The sequence below is a fragment of the Pholcus phalangioides genome, unplaced genomic scaffold, assembly GCF_987345545.1.
Source record: "Pholcus phalangioides strain wild (caught in Gottingen) unplaced genomic scaffold, Ppha-v1.0 ptg000027l_1, whole genome shotgun sequence".
NCBI classification, from domain to species: Eukaryota; Metazoa; Arthropoda; class Arachnida; order Araneae; family Pholcidae; genus Pholcus; species Pholcus phalangioides.
Genome location: NW_028301617.1, coordinates 12,300,491 through 12,318,130, shown reverse-complemented (window position 1 = coordinate 12,318,130; position 17,640 = coordinate 12,300,491). Strand labels below are relative to the sequence as shown.

Sequence of the window (17,640 nt, the reverse complement as noted above, 5' to 3'; positions counted from 1 at the left end):
ACTCATGAAATCAACAAATATTGATTTAAAGAAACGTAGAAATGAATATACAGTGTCCTTCAAAAAGCCGATTTAAAAAGTGATAACTTTTCAGCTATCAATCCGTTTCGATCGAATAATGTATGCGTAGAAAGAGGGAAAATCTCGAGTTTCACGCAGCTGCCGACAGGTAGCGCTAACGCTCTTCCTTCGGCAGCCACATCAGTGTTTGTCAATATTGGCTTTTCCCACAGTCAGAAAACGATTCGGATGACTTCATTTTCCGGTAGGACGGGGCAGCACCACACCGGAGCTTGGACGTTCGAGAACTTTTGAACAATCGCATTCCTAAACGATGGATCGGCCGTACGGGACCTGACGATTCAGTTAAACACTGGCCTCAAAGATCGCCGCGCCTCACAGTGTGCGATTTCTTCTTGTGGGGGTTTACTGAAAGGCTACGTTTATGTGCCTCCCCTTCCAGCTACAGGGGTTGGACAAAATAATACGAACACCTGTGAAATAAAAGCAACACTAGAGGGAACCTGTCGTGCACTACCGCCCTCCAGTGTGGAAGAGTGCCACCTAGCGGGCGAGAATGTGCACACATCGGTCTAGTCGTAGCAGTGATAGTGTTCAGATGCGAAATAGTGTATTTGGGGCGTGAAAACTTCCGGCCAGTGTTATGCTTGGTAGATGATGTCTTTCCCCTGTTTGTCATTACTGTCATTACCGTCGACACTCACGGTACTTCTCCCGACCCCAACAAGGGTGGCCGTTTTCGTTGCTGTGGCCCCGGCTAGACGGGCTCCAACAATCATGCCTCTTTCGAAATCTGTGAGGTCAGATATAACGAAGTTTTAACGCCCCCCCAATATACTATTTCGCATCCTACGACTAGACTGATGAGGGCACATTCTGACCCGCTAGGTGGCACTCTTCCACACTGGAGCGCGGGAGTGTACGACAGGTCCCCTCGAGTGTTGTTTTTTTTTTTCTCGTGTTCATATTATTTTGTCCTGCCCCTGTACATCAGCCGAACTGAAGATACGAATAACAGCAGCCGTGGATGCAAACATGCTCGCAAAAGTTTTGGACGAATTTGACTACAAACACTGATGTGGCTGCCTAAGGAAGAGTGTTAGCGCTACCTGTCGGCAGCTGCGTGAAACTCGAGATTTCCCTCTTCCTACATATACAATATTCGATCGAAACGGATTGATAGCTGAATAGTTATCACTTTTTAAATCGGATGATTCTTTTTGAAGCACCGCATCGAGCTCTGGCTACGGATTCTCCGGTCACTTCGCGAAGTAGCCGGCCAAAGTCCCGAATCATTACTGCAATCCGCGGAGTGTCAGGCCCCGTCGCGATTTGGCGCACACCGGAAAAAAAGCTATTGTGAAATAACCATTCTTTGGTTATTGAAAATAATTATTTTATTTTTAACAACAGGCCGGGCTGGAATCCTGGTGAACTGAGACCTCGGTCTAATTATAGACCGAGATCTCAGCTAACCGGGATTCCAGCCAGTGTTTGTGTCAAGGATGTTGCGTTGACAATTTGCTGCCAGGGCCTGGATTATATATATATATATTCATATTATCTCCATTATTATGGAAAATAAAGTCCGGGAAAAAATTCTGGAACTTCCCGGGGCTATTACGGAAATATTTCAATATTTCTTCTTTATTAAATTTTCCTGTTCTTTTGGGGAAAAAATGGATCGATATTGAAATATATGAGGGGGGAGGGAGAATCCCGGGATTCATATTTCTTCAATGCATGTTCTCTAAAGGGAAATAAATGCTGGATTTCTTTTCACCGAAGCTCCCGGAAAAACTGATGTGCGTTCGAGATTATTCTCCTTATTTTATCGAACGGGATTAAAATACCACCACCTGCAAAGCCAAGCCTGTTCCTAGACTTAGGGGGACTGAGGGGTTCTTAGACCCCAAGTCTGTTCTTAGACACAAACTTGAATCGCGGAGATTTTTAGAGATGGGTCGTACAAATCCATTCAAAGCGATGGATTCTTGAGCTATGGGCCCCAACCCAAACCCGATTCCCAAGGGCTTCCTAGATAAGACATACGAGTCGACTTACAGCCTTGGATTCTTGAGCTATGGGTCACGACCCAAACCGAATTCACGGGGAGACTTTCTAGATGGCTTGTACAATTCCACTAATAGCAATGAATTCTTGAGCTATGGCTCACGATCCAAACCTGAGTCGCAGGGGCTTCTTAGATCGGTCATACAAATCGAACTACACCTACGGATTCTAGACCTATATGGGCCCCAAACCAAACCTGATTCGGAGGGGCTTCCTAGATAACACGTACAAATCATCGATTTAAGGTATATTTAAGGTATAGGTCATGACCCAGACCAGATTCCTAGGGGTTTCCAAGATGGATTGCAGAACTCCACTAACAGCCAGGGATTGTTATACAAACTATATTATCAAGATTGTTTCCAAACTTGATTCGCTTGTAGGCGTTAGAGATGGGTCGTACAAGTTCAATAACAATCCTCAGTGAGTGGCTGACTGAGAGTGTGATCCAGTGGCATAGTGACCGACATTGTGATTGATTGACCTGGTAAGTAAGGGCGTGACCTAGTGAGTCGGCGATATAAGGAACACCCTAGTGAGGGAGTGATAGAAGGGTGCGACCCTGGGAATGAGTACTATAATTAGCTACCTAGTGATTGACTGAGGGACCTGATGAATGAGTGAGCGAGAGCGAGTTAGCTCTAGTGACAAGCGGGTTACACTCATTCATTCACTCACTGGTTCACTTTGGCCACTCGATCATTCATTCACTCATATCGAACTGATGTCGGTGAATTGTTAGTTGATGAATTTTCCCAGCGATGAATTTTCCATTCGATGAATTGCTGGTCGGTGAATTTTTCCAGCGTTGAATTTTCCATTCGATGAATTGCTGGTCGGTGAATTTTCCATTCGATGAATTGCTGGTCGGTGAATTTTTCCAGCGTTGAATTTTCCATTCGATGAATTGCTGGTCGATGAATTTTTCCAGCGTTGAATTTTCCATTCGATGAATTGCTGGTCGGTGAATTTTTCCAGCGTTGAATTTTCCATTCGATGAATTGCTGGTCAGTGAATTTTCCCAGCGATGAATTTTCCATTCGATGAATTGCTGGTCGGTGAATTTTTCCAGCGTTGAATTTTCCATTCGATGAATTGCTGGTCGATGAATTTTTCCAGCGTTGAATTTTCCATTCGATGAATTGCTGGTCGGTGAATTTTTCCAGCGTTGAATTTTCCATTCGATGAATTGCTGGTCAGTGAATTTTCCCAGCGATGAATTTTCCATTCGATGAATTGCTGGTCGGTGAATTTTTCCAGCGTTGAATTTTCCATTCGATGAATTGCCCATTCGATGAATTGCTGGTCGGTGAATTTTTCCAACGATGAATTTTCCATTCGATGAATTGCTGGTCGGTGAATTTTTCCGGCGTTGAATTTTCCATTCGATGAATTGCTGGTTGGTAAATTTTTCCAGCGATGAATTTTCCATTCGATGAATTGCTGGTCGGTGAATTTTCCCAGCGATGAATTTTCCATTCGATGAATTGCTGGTCGGTGAATTTTCCCAGCGATGAATTTTCCATTCGATGAATTGCTGGTCGGTGAATTTTTCCAGCGTTGAATTTTCCATTCGATGAATTGCTGGTCGGTGAATTTTTCCAGCGATGAATTTTCCATTCGATGAATTGCTGGTCGGTGAATTTTCCATTCGATGAATTGCTGGTCGGTGAATTTTTCCAGCGTTGAATTTTCCATTCGATGAATTGCTGGTCGGTGAATTTTTCCAGCGATGAATTTTCCATTCGATGAATTGCTGGTCGGTGAATTTTTCCAGCGTTGAATTTTCCATTCGGTTTTTGACGAAGTAATTGCTGCTGACAAATTTTCTTTTTTTCTGATAAATTTTTAGCTGAAGAGTTATTTTTTCGATGAATTTTCTTTCCGATGCATTGTTGTCAGTGATTTTCGAGAAGGTGAATTTCCCCTACATGTGAAGCACTTGACAATAAATCATCGCCAAGGAATTCAAAAATCACTCCTATATGTCTCTAAGGTCGGTATTCCCCGACATGGTTGAAACTAGTCACAATTTTTGTGACTATAGTTTAAACCAGCGTTTCTTAACCTTGTTTTGCCCGTGGCCTCCTTTGAAGCACATTTTTTTTTCTCGTGGCTCCCCTGTCTTACCCAGAGTCTCCGACCATCATCTAGAAACAAGATCCTTTATACGTATTGAATTGATTTTTTCTGGGAATTTGTACTGAATGAAAATTTTGCAAATAAGATTGACCTCCAGACCACTGGCCTAGAATTTATTGATCTCCCCACTTGTCCGAGTTCTATTCAGGACCGTCTCAACACCATGGGCCTCCTAGGAAAAGTGATGCTATGGTAGTCCCATACTTGGCCGGAAACAAACAGCCTACATATTTTCAAAATTCATTTTACTATACAAAATATCATAAGGTGGAGTCACTTATGGACATGAGACCCCCGGGCATGACCCCTCACAAGAGTGGGACTGACATAGCTGCAGCCCGGGGCCTGATATGGTTTTCGTCATTTTTTGTTTTTCACACTATAATTTCATATAGAGGAGTGGCCTGTGAAAATGTAACCGGGGGCCTGCGAAAACTAGGGAACCTGCTGCAAAATGTAGGTGGCGAGGCCCGGGTGTGTCCTGAGACGGCCCTGGTTTTGTTGGATTCTGTAATTGTATAGTCACTAATATAAAAACATTATTTATTCACACCTTAATTTTTCTTCTCAGCTCTTTGCAGCCCTCCAAACCACCTGCCGTGGTCCCTCTATAAATATTTCTTCCGTGCCCCCCCCCCTTCCGGTTGAGAACTACTGGTTTAAACCATGCCGGTGAATACCACCCTAAGTTTTACACACAAATGTACACTGATATTCAGACCAAAGAGGATTTCCAAAAAAAATTGGAGAATCAACCGAGATAAATATCCACTTATAGCGACAGATTTCACCGATAATAATTATCACAAGATCAAAATCCCGTTTCGGAGAGACATTTACAAGCTCAAAAATTTGAAAATAACTCCATTTTTTTTCCCCGTTCTTCAAACACGAACTCTAATTGGATGTTGACTTCTCATGGAAATGATACATTGGATGTAATTTCAAAACTCGCCAAAGACATTTAAGCAAATATTCTCTCGGTATTGAGGGAGGTGAAAAGATTTGCAGTAAATGGCACGAGTGTGAGAGCATCAATCATCCTTTATTACTAATATGTGCGCAAGAGCCATCTTTTTTTTTTTTTTTTCCTCCCTCAAGAAAAATGGCTGCTCCGGTAAAAATGATGACTTGCGTGAGTTTTGAGTTTCCACGAACGGGTGGCTATTTGTGTAGATGACTTAACTTGGGGAAAAAAAATTCGAGTGATTTAGTGCTCGTTATTTGCATGTTTAAGCATTTCTCTCGTATTCCGACTGCTTCTTCTTCCTAGAGGCACGCCATACTGCGGGGGATTCTTATCCTTTTTTTCAGCCGCGACACGAAATCAGCAAAATTATCAACCTCGTGACCCACGGGGCGGTTTGTTTTTCAGAATTAGGAAACCAGTGACGCAATTGGTTCATTTATAACAGGACTGCAAATAGATTTATACGACTCATCTGAAAAGCCTCTGTTAATCGAGTTTGGGTCGTCACCCAAAGCTCAGTTATCCCTGATTGTGAGTAAATTTGCATGACCCATCTCGGAAGCCCCTGCGAACCCAGTTTGGGTCGTTAACCATAGCTCAAAAATCCCTGGCCGAGTAAATTTATACGACCCATCTCGGAAAATCCTTTCGAATCAAGTTTGTGTTGTGACGCATAGTTCAAGAATTCCTGGCTAGGAGTAAATTTACCCGACCCATCTCGGAAGCCCCTGTGAACCCAGTTTGGGTCGTTAACCATAGCTCAAAAATCCCTGGCTGAGTAAATTTATACGACCATTCTCGGAAAATCCTTTCGAATCAAGTTTGTGTTGTGACGCATAGTTCAAGAATTCCTGGCTAGGAGTAAATTTACACGACCCATTTCGGAAGCCCCTGCGAACCCAGTTTGATTCGTTAACCATAGCTCAAAAATCCCTGGCTGAGTAAATTTATACGACCATTCTCGGAAAATCCTTTCGAATCAAGTTTGTGTTGTGACGCATAGTTCAAGAATTCCTGGCTAGGAGTAAATTTACCCGACCCATCCCGGAAGCCCCTGTGAACTTAGTTTGGGTCGTTAACCATAGCTCAAAAATCCCTGGCCGAGTAAATTTATACGACCCATCTCGGAAAATCCTTTCGAATCAAGTTTGTGTTGTGACGCATAGTTCAAGAATTCCTGGCTAGGAGTAAATTTACCCGACCCATCTCGGAAGCCCCTGTGAACCTAGTTTGGGTCGTTAACCATAGCTCAAAAATCCCTGGCCGAGTAAATTTATACGACCCATCTCGGAAAATCCTTTCGAATCAAGTTTGTGTTGTGACGCATAGTTCAAGAATTCCTGGCTAGGAATAAATTTACCCGACCCATCTCGGAAGCCCCTGTGAACCCAGTTTGGGTCGTTAACCATAGCTCAAAAATCCCTGGCTGAGTAAATTTATACGACCATTCTCGGAAAATAATTTCGAATCAAGTTTGTGTTGTGACGCATAGTTCAAGAATTCCTGGCTAGGAGTAAATTTACCCGACCCATCTCGGAAGCCCCTGTGAACCTAGTTTGGGTCGTTAACCATAGCTCAAAAATCCCTGGCCGAGTAAATTTATACGACCCATCTCGGAAAATCCTTTCGAATCAAGTTTGTGTTGTGACGCATAGTTCAAGAATTCCTGGCTAGGAGTAAATTTACCCGACCCATCTCGGAAGCCCCTGTGAACCCAGTTTGGGTCGTTAACCATAGCTCAAAAATCCCTGGCTGAGTAAATTTATACGACCATTCTCGGAAAATCCTTTCGAATCAAGTTTGTGTTGTGACGCATAGTTCAAGAATTCCTGGCTAGGAGTAAATTTACCCGACCCATCTCGGAAGCCCCTGTGAACCTAGTTTGGGTCGTTAACCATAGCTCAAAAATCCCTGGCCGAGTAAATTTATACGACCCATCTCGGAAAATCCTTTCGAATCAAGTTTCTGTTGTGACGCATAGTTCAAGAATTCCTGGCTAGGAGTAAATTTACCCGACCCATCTCGGAAGCCCCTGTGAACCCAGTTTGGGTCGTTAACCATAGCTCAAAAATCCCTGGCTGAGTAAATTTATACGACCATTCTCGGAAAATCCTTTCGAATCAAGTTTGTGTTGTGACGCATAGTTCAAGAATTCCTGGCTAGGAGTAAATTTACACGACCCATTTCGGAAGCCCCTGCGAACCCAGTTTGGGTCGTTAACCATAGCTCAAAAATCCCTGGCTGAGTAAATTTATACGACCATTCTCGGAAAATCCTTTCGAATCAAGTTTGTGTTGTGACGCATAGTTCAAGAATTCCTGGCTAGGAGTAAATTTACCCGACCCATCTCGGAAGCCCCTGTGAACCTAGTTTGGGTCGTTAACCATAGCTCAAAAATCCCTGGCCGAGTAAATTTATACGACCCATCTCGGAAAATCCTTTCGAATCAAGTTTGTGTTGTGACGCATAGTTCAAGAATTCCTGGCTAGGAGTAAATTTACCCGACCCATCTCGGAAGCCCCTGTGAACCTAGTTTGGGTCGTTAACCATAGCTCAAAAATCCCTGGCCGAGTAAATTTATACGACCCATCTCGGAAAATCCTTTCGAATCAAGTTTGTGTTGTGACGCATAGTTCAAGAATTCCTGGCTAGGAGTAAATTTACCCGACCCATCTCGGAAGCCCCTGTGAACCCAGTTTGGGTCGTTAACCATAGCTCAAAAATCCCTGGCTGAGTAAATTTATACGACCATTCTCGGAAAATCCTTTCGAATCAAGTTTGTGTTGTGACGCATAGTTCAAGAATTCCTGGCTAGGAGTAAATTTACCCGACCCATCTCGGAAGCCCCTGTGAACCCAGTTTGGGTCGTTAACCATAGCTCAAAAATCCCTGGCTGAGTAAATTTATACGGCCATTCTCGGAAAATCCTTTCGAATCAAGTTTGTGTTGTGACGCATAGTTCAAGAATTCCTGGCTAGGAGTAAATTTACACGACCCATCTCGGAAGCTCCTGTGAACCTAGTTTGGGTCGTTAACCATAGCTCAAAAATCCCTGGCTGAGTAAATTTATACGACCCATCTCGGAAAATCCTTTCGAATCAAGTTTGTGTTGTGACGCATAGTTCAAGAATTCCTGGCTAGGAGTAAATTTACCCGACCCATCTCGGAAGCCCCTGTGAACCTAGTTTGGGTCGTTAACCATAGCTCAAAAATCCCTGGCCGAGTAAATTTATACGACCCATCTCGGAAAATCCTTTCGAATCAAGTTTGTGTTGTGACGCATAGTTCAAGAATTCCTGCCTAGGAGTAAATTTACCCGACCCATCTCGGAAGCCCCTGTGAACCTAGTTTGGGTCGTTAACCATAGCTCAAAAATCCCTGGCCGAGTAAATTTATACGACCCATCTCGGAAAATCCTTTCGAATCAAGTTTGTGTTGTGACGCATAGTTCAAGAATTCCTGGCTAGGAGTAAATTTACCCGACCCATCTCGGAAGCCCCTGTGAACCTAGTTTGGGTCGTTAACCATAGCTCAAAAATCCCTGGCCGAGTAAATTTATACGACCCATCTCGGAAAATCCTTTCGAATCAAGTTTGTGTTGTGACGCATAGTTCAAGAATTCCTGGCTAGGAGTAAATTTACCCGACCCATCTCGGAAGCCCCTGTGAACCCAGTTTGGGTCGTTAACCATAGCTCAAAAATCCCTGGCTGAGTAAATTTATACGACCATTCTCGGAAAATCCTTTCGAATCAAGTTTGTGTTGTGACGCATAGTTCAAGAATTCCTGGCTAGGAGTAAATTTACCCGACCCATCTCGGAAGCCCCTGTGAACCCAGTTTGGGTCGTTAACCATAGCTCAAAAATCCCTGGCTGAGTAAATTTATACGGCCATTCTCGGAAAATCCTTTCGAATCAAGTTTGTGTTGTGACGCATAGTTCAAGAATTCCTGGCTAGGAGTAAATTTACACGACCCATCTCGGAAGCTCCTGTGAACCTAGTTTGGGTCGTTAACCATAGCTCAAAAATCCCTGGCTGAGTAAATTTATACGACCCATCTCGGAAAATCCTTTCGAATCAAGTTTGTGTTGTGACGCATAGTTCAAGAATTCCTGGCTAGGAGTAAATTTACCCGACCCATCTCGGAAGCCCCTGTGAACCTAGTTTGGGTCGTTAACCATAGCTCAAAAATCCCTGGCCGAGTAAATTTATACGACCCATCTCGGAAAATCCTTTCGAATCAAGTTTGTGTTGTGACGCATAGTTCAAGAATTCCTGCCTAGGAGTAAATTTACCCGACCCATCTCGGAAGCCCCTGTGAACCCAGTTTGGGTCGTTAACCATAGCTCAAAAATCCCTGGCTGAGTAAATTTATACGACCATTCTCGGAAAATCCTTTCGAATCAAGTTTGTGTTGTGACGCATAGTTCAAGAATTCCTGGCTAGGAGTAAATTTACCCGACCCATCTCGGAAGCCCCTGTGAACCCAGTTTGGGTCGTTAACCATAGCTCAAAAATCCCTGGCTGAGTAAATTTATACGGCCATTCTCGGAAAATCCTTTCGAATCAAGTTTGTGTTGTGACGCATAGTTCAAGAATTCCTGGCTAGGAGTAAATTTACCCGACCCATCTCGGAAGCCCCTGTGAACCTAGTTTGGGTCGTTAACCATAGCTCAAAAATCCCTGGCTGAGTAAATTTATGCGACCCATCTCGGAAAATCCTTTCGAATCAAGTTTGTGTTGTGACGCATAGTTCAAGAATTCCTGGCTAGGAGTAAATTTACCCGACCCATCTCGGAAGCCCCTGTGAACCCAGTTTGGGTCGTTAACCATAGCTCAAAAATCCCTGGCTGAGTAAATTTATACGACCATTCTCGGAAAATCCTTTCGAATCAAGTTTGTGTTGTGACGCATAGTTCAAGAATTCCTGGCTAGGAGTAAATTTACACGACCCATCTCGGAAGCTCCTGTGAACCTAGTTTGGGTCGTTAACCATAGCTCAAAAATCCCTGGCTGAGTAAATTTATACGACCCATCTCGGAAAATCCTTTCGAATCAAGTTTGTGTTGTGACGCATAGTTCAAGAATTCCTGGCTAGGAGTAAATTTACACGACCCATTTCGGAAGCCCTTGTGAATCAAGTCTGGGCCCATACCTTAAGAATCCATGACTTTAAATGGAATTGTACGACCCATCATTCAAGCCCCTACGAATCAAATCTGGGGTCGTGACTCATAGTTCGAGAATTCCTGGTTGTAAGTGGATTCGTACGACCCCTCTCAGAAGCCCCTGTGACCCAAGTTTGGATCACTACCCATAGTTTGAGACCCCCTGCCATACTGTCAAAAATATCCCGACGCTACTTAGAAATTAAGTGTGGCAAGATTGCCTATAATACATGATGTTCGGATGCTTTTTTCTGCATTGTAGTGTATGTTGGAACTATAGTGCTTTTTTTCATTCATGTTTTAATTTTTCTTTTTCAGTGTTAGCAGAAATGTAAAAGAGGGGACCAAACATGAAGACATATCACTGACAGTGCCTCACTAGCGCCCTCGTTCGGGATATATATGCATATGCGTGACGAACCGGATTCAGCTCCTGTTCCTGGTCATCTTTCATGTTTTATTGGCCAGTTTCAGGTATGTACTGTATAAGGTATATGTACTCCATTTACATGTGAAATGTTGAATCGATTTGATGCCCCCATAAATGTAATATAGGTGTCATCACACACCATCACTATAAACTTCATCTCCATCATTGCCAGTATTTTATCACCACCGACACCATAATCGCACACAGTACCATCTTCATCACCACTATCTTCCACTCCCACCGTCATCACCACTATCTTCCACTCCCACCGTCATCCCCACTATCTTCCACTCCCACCGTCATCACCAACGCCGTTACCATCCACCCACTATCGCCATGATCACCATCGTTATCACCCACAAAGGGTGGTATTCATCGACATGGATCAAACTATAGTCACAATTTTTGTGGATACGAATTGGTTCAATTCAGGTTTTTTATTAATTTGTGTCGATCTCCTATCCGAAAATTGTGACTATAGTTTAAAACGATGGATACCCCCCCCCCCCCAAGAAGACCATGATAATGATCATCAGTTACTACCCACTGCTACCGTTATCTCTATTATCACCCCACCATTATCATGATCACTAACCACTGCCATTATAATTACCATTATCTCTGTTATCACCCAACACCATCATCACTATTGCCACTACATAGTCATCACCATCGATATCACTCAATAACATCACTATGTATAATCACAAATCACAGCGCACTCATTTCCACCATCGTCAACGTTATCATTCATTTCCAAAAAACGAAAAAAAGCAAAGATCATTATCCCCTCCCCCCTAATATCATCATCGTTATAACCCACTACCAGCATCATTGTCATCATTATACCGCTATATATATCATCACCATCGTATCCTCCCCCCCCCCCCTCCCCCCAACAAAAATTATCATTTACAACCATCTTTCACCACTACCACTATCATTGTTATAACACCGCTACCATCATCATCACCATCACCCTCTTTGTTACCAAAATCGAATTATCGCCAAAATCTACTTTTGACAAACGTTGATTTCAGTGATGCATTGCGAACAAAAAGCTGAATTTTTACTGAACTCTAGATCACCGAGAGAGATGGTTTGTTATAGACTCTTTCAAAAGCTTGTGCAATTTACAAGTTTTTGGTAAATTTGATCGATTCCGGCTGGAAGAGTGTTTGCAAATTTGGAAATCAAAATTTTTTGCGACAATTCGATTTTGAATTTCAATGCGCTTGTGGAGTTCACCAAGAAACTAAACATATTTCTGATGAAAATAGTGTCATATTATAGGATTTTTTCTGTGCTCTTTCTGTGTCTAGTTTTGTGTAAGTCATTCAAAACGGTTCGAGATAGGGCACGGTTGGTAGGGTATGTTCCATGTTCCACTATCCCCCCCCCCCACGTTTTATTCAGCACAACAGGTTACATTCACCCTGCATTATCCGTTGTAAGTTTTCACGACGTGCACAAGTGGCCGTGCGTCCCCTGGTCTGTGCGCTTTCGATACACTGACCGCCCACAACCAGCACCTCCTAGAGATAGAAGGCCTCTGCAGTGTTTGTCATGAACGTCATTCAGACTACCTAGCAAGTTTGCCTCGTGCCAAAACACAGCATCCTATTTCGTTTCTTCTTATTTTGGCGTAGAATCTTCTTGGTTGGCTCACAAATACCGCATGGTGATTGGACGCCGGGGGGCACAGAAATCGCCAATTCTGAGCGCGATCGTTTCTTTTCCGCACAACGATGATACTGGCAATATTTACGAGCAGCGTAATCTTCGGCTCTGAATGAGGAAAGAGAGATGGACTACTTGTGTGTGTGTGTAGTTCATCTCTAGGAGGCACTACCACAACCTGGGCCGTCTTAAGAGCATCGTGGGCCCCCGGGACAAGTGGTTTTTCTGAGCCTTTTTACCCTTTAAATCTTAGAAAATATCAACCAGATCTCATTCCTGCGAGGCCCTCCCCCCGGGCCCATGCGTTAAGACAGCACTGGCCACAACCCCGGAATATCCCGGAAATTCCCTTAGTCAAAGCCGTACACATAAGGGGTTCGGCATTCAAAGCTCATAACGCTCACATGATCTTACACATTTCGTAATGTCAGATCAGAACAGAAAAATCGATGTTCCGATTCCAATAACATACGATACATACGCAAAAAAATAGAAGGGGGGAAAAAAATCATATTATACACATCCGGGTATTTTCCGCATTTTTATTCATGACGGAAATGACAAAAAATGTCTGACGTCATAAACCGGAGAACAAAAATAAATGAAAATTGTTTTTTTTCCCTCTTTTTCAAAATTCTTTTGAAAATTTTAATGGCATCGGATTCTTTCTCCTTTGTTTGAAAAAATTGTTTTCCCTGTTTTCTTGCTTTAAGCCAAAAAAAAAAAAAAAATGATTATAGAATGTTCTTGAAATATTTGACAAAAAATAAGAAAGGAATTTTTCCCCCTTCCACGTATAATTTAATTATGTCTCCTCTTTCGTATGTAAATTCGTCCGAGCCTCGTCCCGTTTTTAATTTTAAAACGTTTCGTGAAATTGTTTTTTGTTTTTGTTTTGTGACTAAGAGAAAATAATAAGAAAACATTCGCCAAGTTTAATGCTTGGCGAGAAAAAGATTATTTGGGGTAGGGGGTTCTTAACCAATGGGCCGCAATCCAGGGAGCTTTCAAGACGGGTCGTTCAAATCCACTTGCAGCTACGAATTTTTGAGCTTTGGCTCACGAACCAAACATGATTCACGAACCAAACGTGATTCTTTTCTTTTCTCTTTTCTCAAACCGAGCACAACTCAGGTCTATCGCCATAGGCAATTTACTGCCTAGTGAGTTGTGCCGGAAGTGTAAGTGTGTGTACCTAACAGTTTGAGTGCGTATCTAGTGTTGTGTATGATTTTTCAGTGCTGCCATCTATACCTCAGAAGTGGAGTGAGTGATGTGTTATGACTGAATTACATTTTTTGCTGTTTGTAGGTCTGTTGCTCTCTGTGGTGAGGCTTTTTAACGGGGAGATCGGCTCGCATTCGCGCCTTGAAGTTTGAAACCACAGAAAACCAACTTCAGCCGACCACCACTATGGCGACGGTGGGGTTCGAACCCGGGTCCTCGCGATGTGAGTCCGCCACTATGACCACTCGACCACCGTAGCGGCCCAAACATGATTCACGGGGACTTCCAATAAAGGTTGTTCACATGGCTCACGAACCAAACATGATTCACAGGGGCTTCCAAGAAAGGTCGTTCAAATCCACTTACATCCAGAGAGTCTTGAGATATGGGTTACGATCCAAACTTGATTCACAGGGACTTTCGAAATGGGTCGTACGAATTCATTTACAGCCAGGGATTTTTAAGCTATGGCTCACGAACCCAACCTGATTCACAGGGGCTTCCAAGAAAGGTCGTTCAAATCCACTTACATCCAGAGAGTCTTGAGATATGGGTTACGATCCAAACTTGATTCACAGGGACTTTCGAAATGGGTCGTACGAATCCATTTACAACCACGGATTTTTAAGCTATTGCTCACGAACACCAAACATTATACACAGAAGCTTCCAAGAAAGGTAGTTCAAATCCACTTACAGCCAGAGGATCTTGAGCTATGGGTCACGTTCCAAACTTGCTTTTCGGGGGCTTCCGCGATGGGTCGTTGAAATCCACTTGCAGCCAGAGATTCTTCAGCTGTGCATCACGACTCACAAACGTGATTCACAGCAGCTTCCTAGACGAGTCGTAAAAATCCATTGGCGGTCCTTTTATAAATGCGCTTATTGGGTCGCTGGTTTCACTAATTTCGGGAAACAAACAGTCCAGGGGGTGGCGAAGCTAATTCTGTTGGTGATTTTGAGTCGCGGGTGAAACAAGCTAAGAATTCCTGATATAGGATGTTTTCCAAGTGCTACTGCTTCCTTTACCTATCTCGTAGGTATGGTATGGTTCCGATTTAAAAGACTCTCAAAATTTGTTCAAAAACTACACTGTACCAGTGATGAGAGTGAAAATACAGCGTCGAAAAAAAATCCCATGTTTTAACTGCAATATTCATTAAGATACACTCATTGCCATAAAAATTTGCGCACCAAGAACTAATTGTGGGATCGAAACGAAAGTTGGCCTGAAGGTACATGTCGGGCAGATATGCAAATGATTAGAAATGCAGCGTGATTGCGCATTGCGTAATGCCACTAGAGGGCGTTGAACTTCGTTCTCCTTGGAGTATAAAACAGGTAAGCAGAGCTTGCTGGAGTGTATTTAATCGTTTGCAATGGAAATGCTGAGGTAGACATGCCGTTACGCCGCCGTCGAAGACCATATGAGCGGTTGTCAGAGTTCGATAGGGGAAGAATCATCGGGATGATGGAAGCTGGCTGGTCAGCTCGGCGAGTAGCTCGTCAACTAGGCCGTTCTGATTTTACTGTGAGGAGGTGTTGGGACCAGTGGACAGAAGAGACGTCATTTACATGGCGACCAGGTTCAGGACGCCCTCGACAGACCAGTCGTCGAGAAGACTGTCACATCATCCGAAACGCACGCGTAGAGCCAACTGCCTCATTGGCCGCTATCCAGACACAGGCAGCAGCTTCACTACGGGCCCCTGTGTCTTCCCGAACCATCGCAAGGCGCCAGGCTGAAGGAAATCTGGTATCGCGGCGCCCATTACGTGTGCTGTCAATGACACCCACCCACCAACGCCTCCGTTTGGAGTGGTGTCGAGCACGACGGGATTGGACTGCAACGGAATGGAACCAGGTCGTCTTCAGCGACGAATCGAGATTCAACTTGAGCAGTGATGACAATCGTGTTCGTGTGTGGAGGCCCCGTGGTGAACGCTTCAATCCTGCCTTCGCTTTACAGCGACACACCGCTCCCACAGCTGGCGTCATGGTATGGGATACCATTGCTTACGATACGCGGTCACCCCCCTAATATTGATCCATGGCACAATGACAGCCCAGCGGTACGTCCATAACATCCTTCAGCCACATGTGTTGCCACTCATGGCAGGGCTCCCAGGAGCCATTTTTCAACAAGACAATGCTAGGCCACACACAGCAAGGATGTCACAAGACTGCCTCCGCCACATTCCCACCCTTCCCTGGCCTGCTCTATCCCCAGATTTTTCACCAATCGAGCATATCTGGGATCATTTGGGACGGCAAGTTGGACACCCTACGAGGTTGGTCGAACTAGAGGCGCATTTACAGCAACTGTGGAACGAGATGTCTCAGGACATCATACGGAACTTGCATGCCTCAATGCCCGCTCGTATCGCATCGTGCATTCACGCTAGAGGGGGGTCGAAGAGAGTACTAAAACTTCTGTTCATCTGTACTTTTTTCTGCAATAAATGGTCCTTTTTCTTGGATTTTCTAATCACTTACTTCTATCAACGTAGTACTTACATGTGTAAAATTTCGTTTCATTTTGGCGACTTCTTCTGGGTGCGCAAATTTTTATGGCAATGAGTGTAATTCAATTCAAAAAAAAAGAAAAGTTTGGAAGTAACAGCGAAAACTAACGGAGAAATCTCTTTTCTTCCGTTTACGATGTCTTTTCTCTGCTTTTTGAATTAAAATATCTCGGTGAATATTTCAGTTAAAAACATGGGATTTCTTTTTCAGGGGGGAGAGTGCTCAGAAAAGACAGGGGATGACAACTTTCTATCTTTTTTAAACTGGAATCATACCTCTACGATGGGCGATTGATGAGATAAAGGCCGCATTAGCACTTATAGGCCTCCCTGTACAGTTTCACCTGGATGGTTCGCAATTTCTTTCGGAGGCTGAAGAAGGGTTGGGACGGCTCCAGCGCCGAAAAGTCCTCAGTAAAACGAGATATTGTAGGAAATTTCGATAATAAGCATGTAAATCGGCAGGCGGGTATTTCTAGCAATGGGGGGAGGGCAGAAAAAGCAGTTTGCCTGAGGCCTGGTGTTCTGAATTTTTTTTTGTGGTTTTTCACTCTGAAGTGCAAATGGATTTCCCAATTTTGGAGCGTGTATGTGAATTGGGTGACTTACAATAAAATGTCTCTTTTGTAGACACAGACTTGACAAAAAATTCGTTCGTAAAAAAAGGGGGTGGCCGTTAATCAAGGGTTTTAAATTCAGACTTGTACTATACAAGGGGCCATAAAAGAAGGGTGACCGTGTGAAGGGGTTCTATTGTATTATTATTATTTTTTTGCAGTTTTTCCGACTTCGAGGCGCAAATATAGTATGAGCCAGATGTGGTTCGCGTTTTTTGCCATTTTTTCAGGTTTTTTACGACTTGCTTTTTGTCATTTCAATCAAGCAAAGGGGTTAGAAAAAAACATCATGTTGAAAAATGTCACTGACATCTTGGAAGTATGCGTCGCATGTTTTAATGGGCTTCATACCTATTAAGATGGTGAAAAACTATATTCTAGTAGAGAAATATCATTAAAAACACTACTTACATAAACATGGATTTTATTTCAATTATTTTTGTCTGCATATGCTATTCTATATCACTAAGTATTAAGGACATGTTAAATTTTATAATGTTTTACAAATTTTCTAAAATATGCATTTAAAACCAGCTTTGCGCCCGCATTATAAAATAGCATTACATCAATGTAATTGAATAAAAATGTAAAAAATTGGTCCGAAAAATAAAAGGGAAACTATTCATTTCATGAAACGAAGCAAAAGATTGAGATTCCATTGACTTTTGCCGCATTTCACGAACTTAACAGCTTCCTTTGTATTTCGAATCCATTTTATTTATTTTTATTTATTTATTTATTTATTTATAAAACAAAGTACAAATACAAATACAACGCCACAACAGACAA

The 17,640-nt window shown here is 43.1% G+C and overlaps 1 long non-coding RNA gene across 1 annotated transcript in view; it reads left to right on the top strand.

Moving 5' to 3' along the window:
• The window catches only part of LOC149068451 (uncharacterized), a 128,721-nt gene that overhangs the window by 38,580 nt on the left and 72,501 nt on the right, over window positions 1-17,640 (top strand). Inside the window, exon 2 of the long non-coding RNA XR_016195195.1 lies at window positions 10,692-10,847. This is a non-coding gene — a long non-coding RNA (uncharacterized LOC149068451). The remainder of the gene's footprint in view (window positions 1-10,691; window positions 10,848-17,640) is intronic.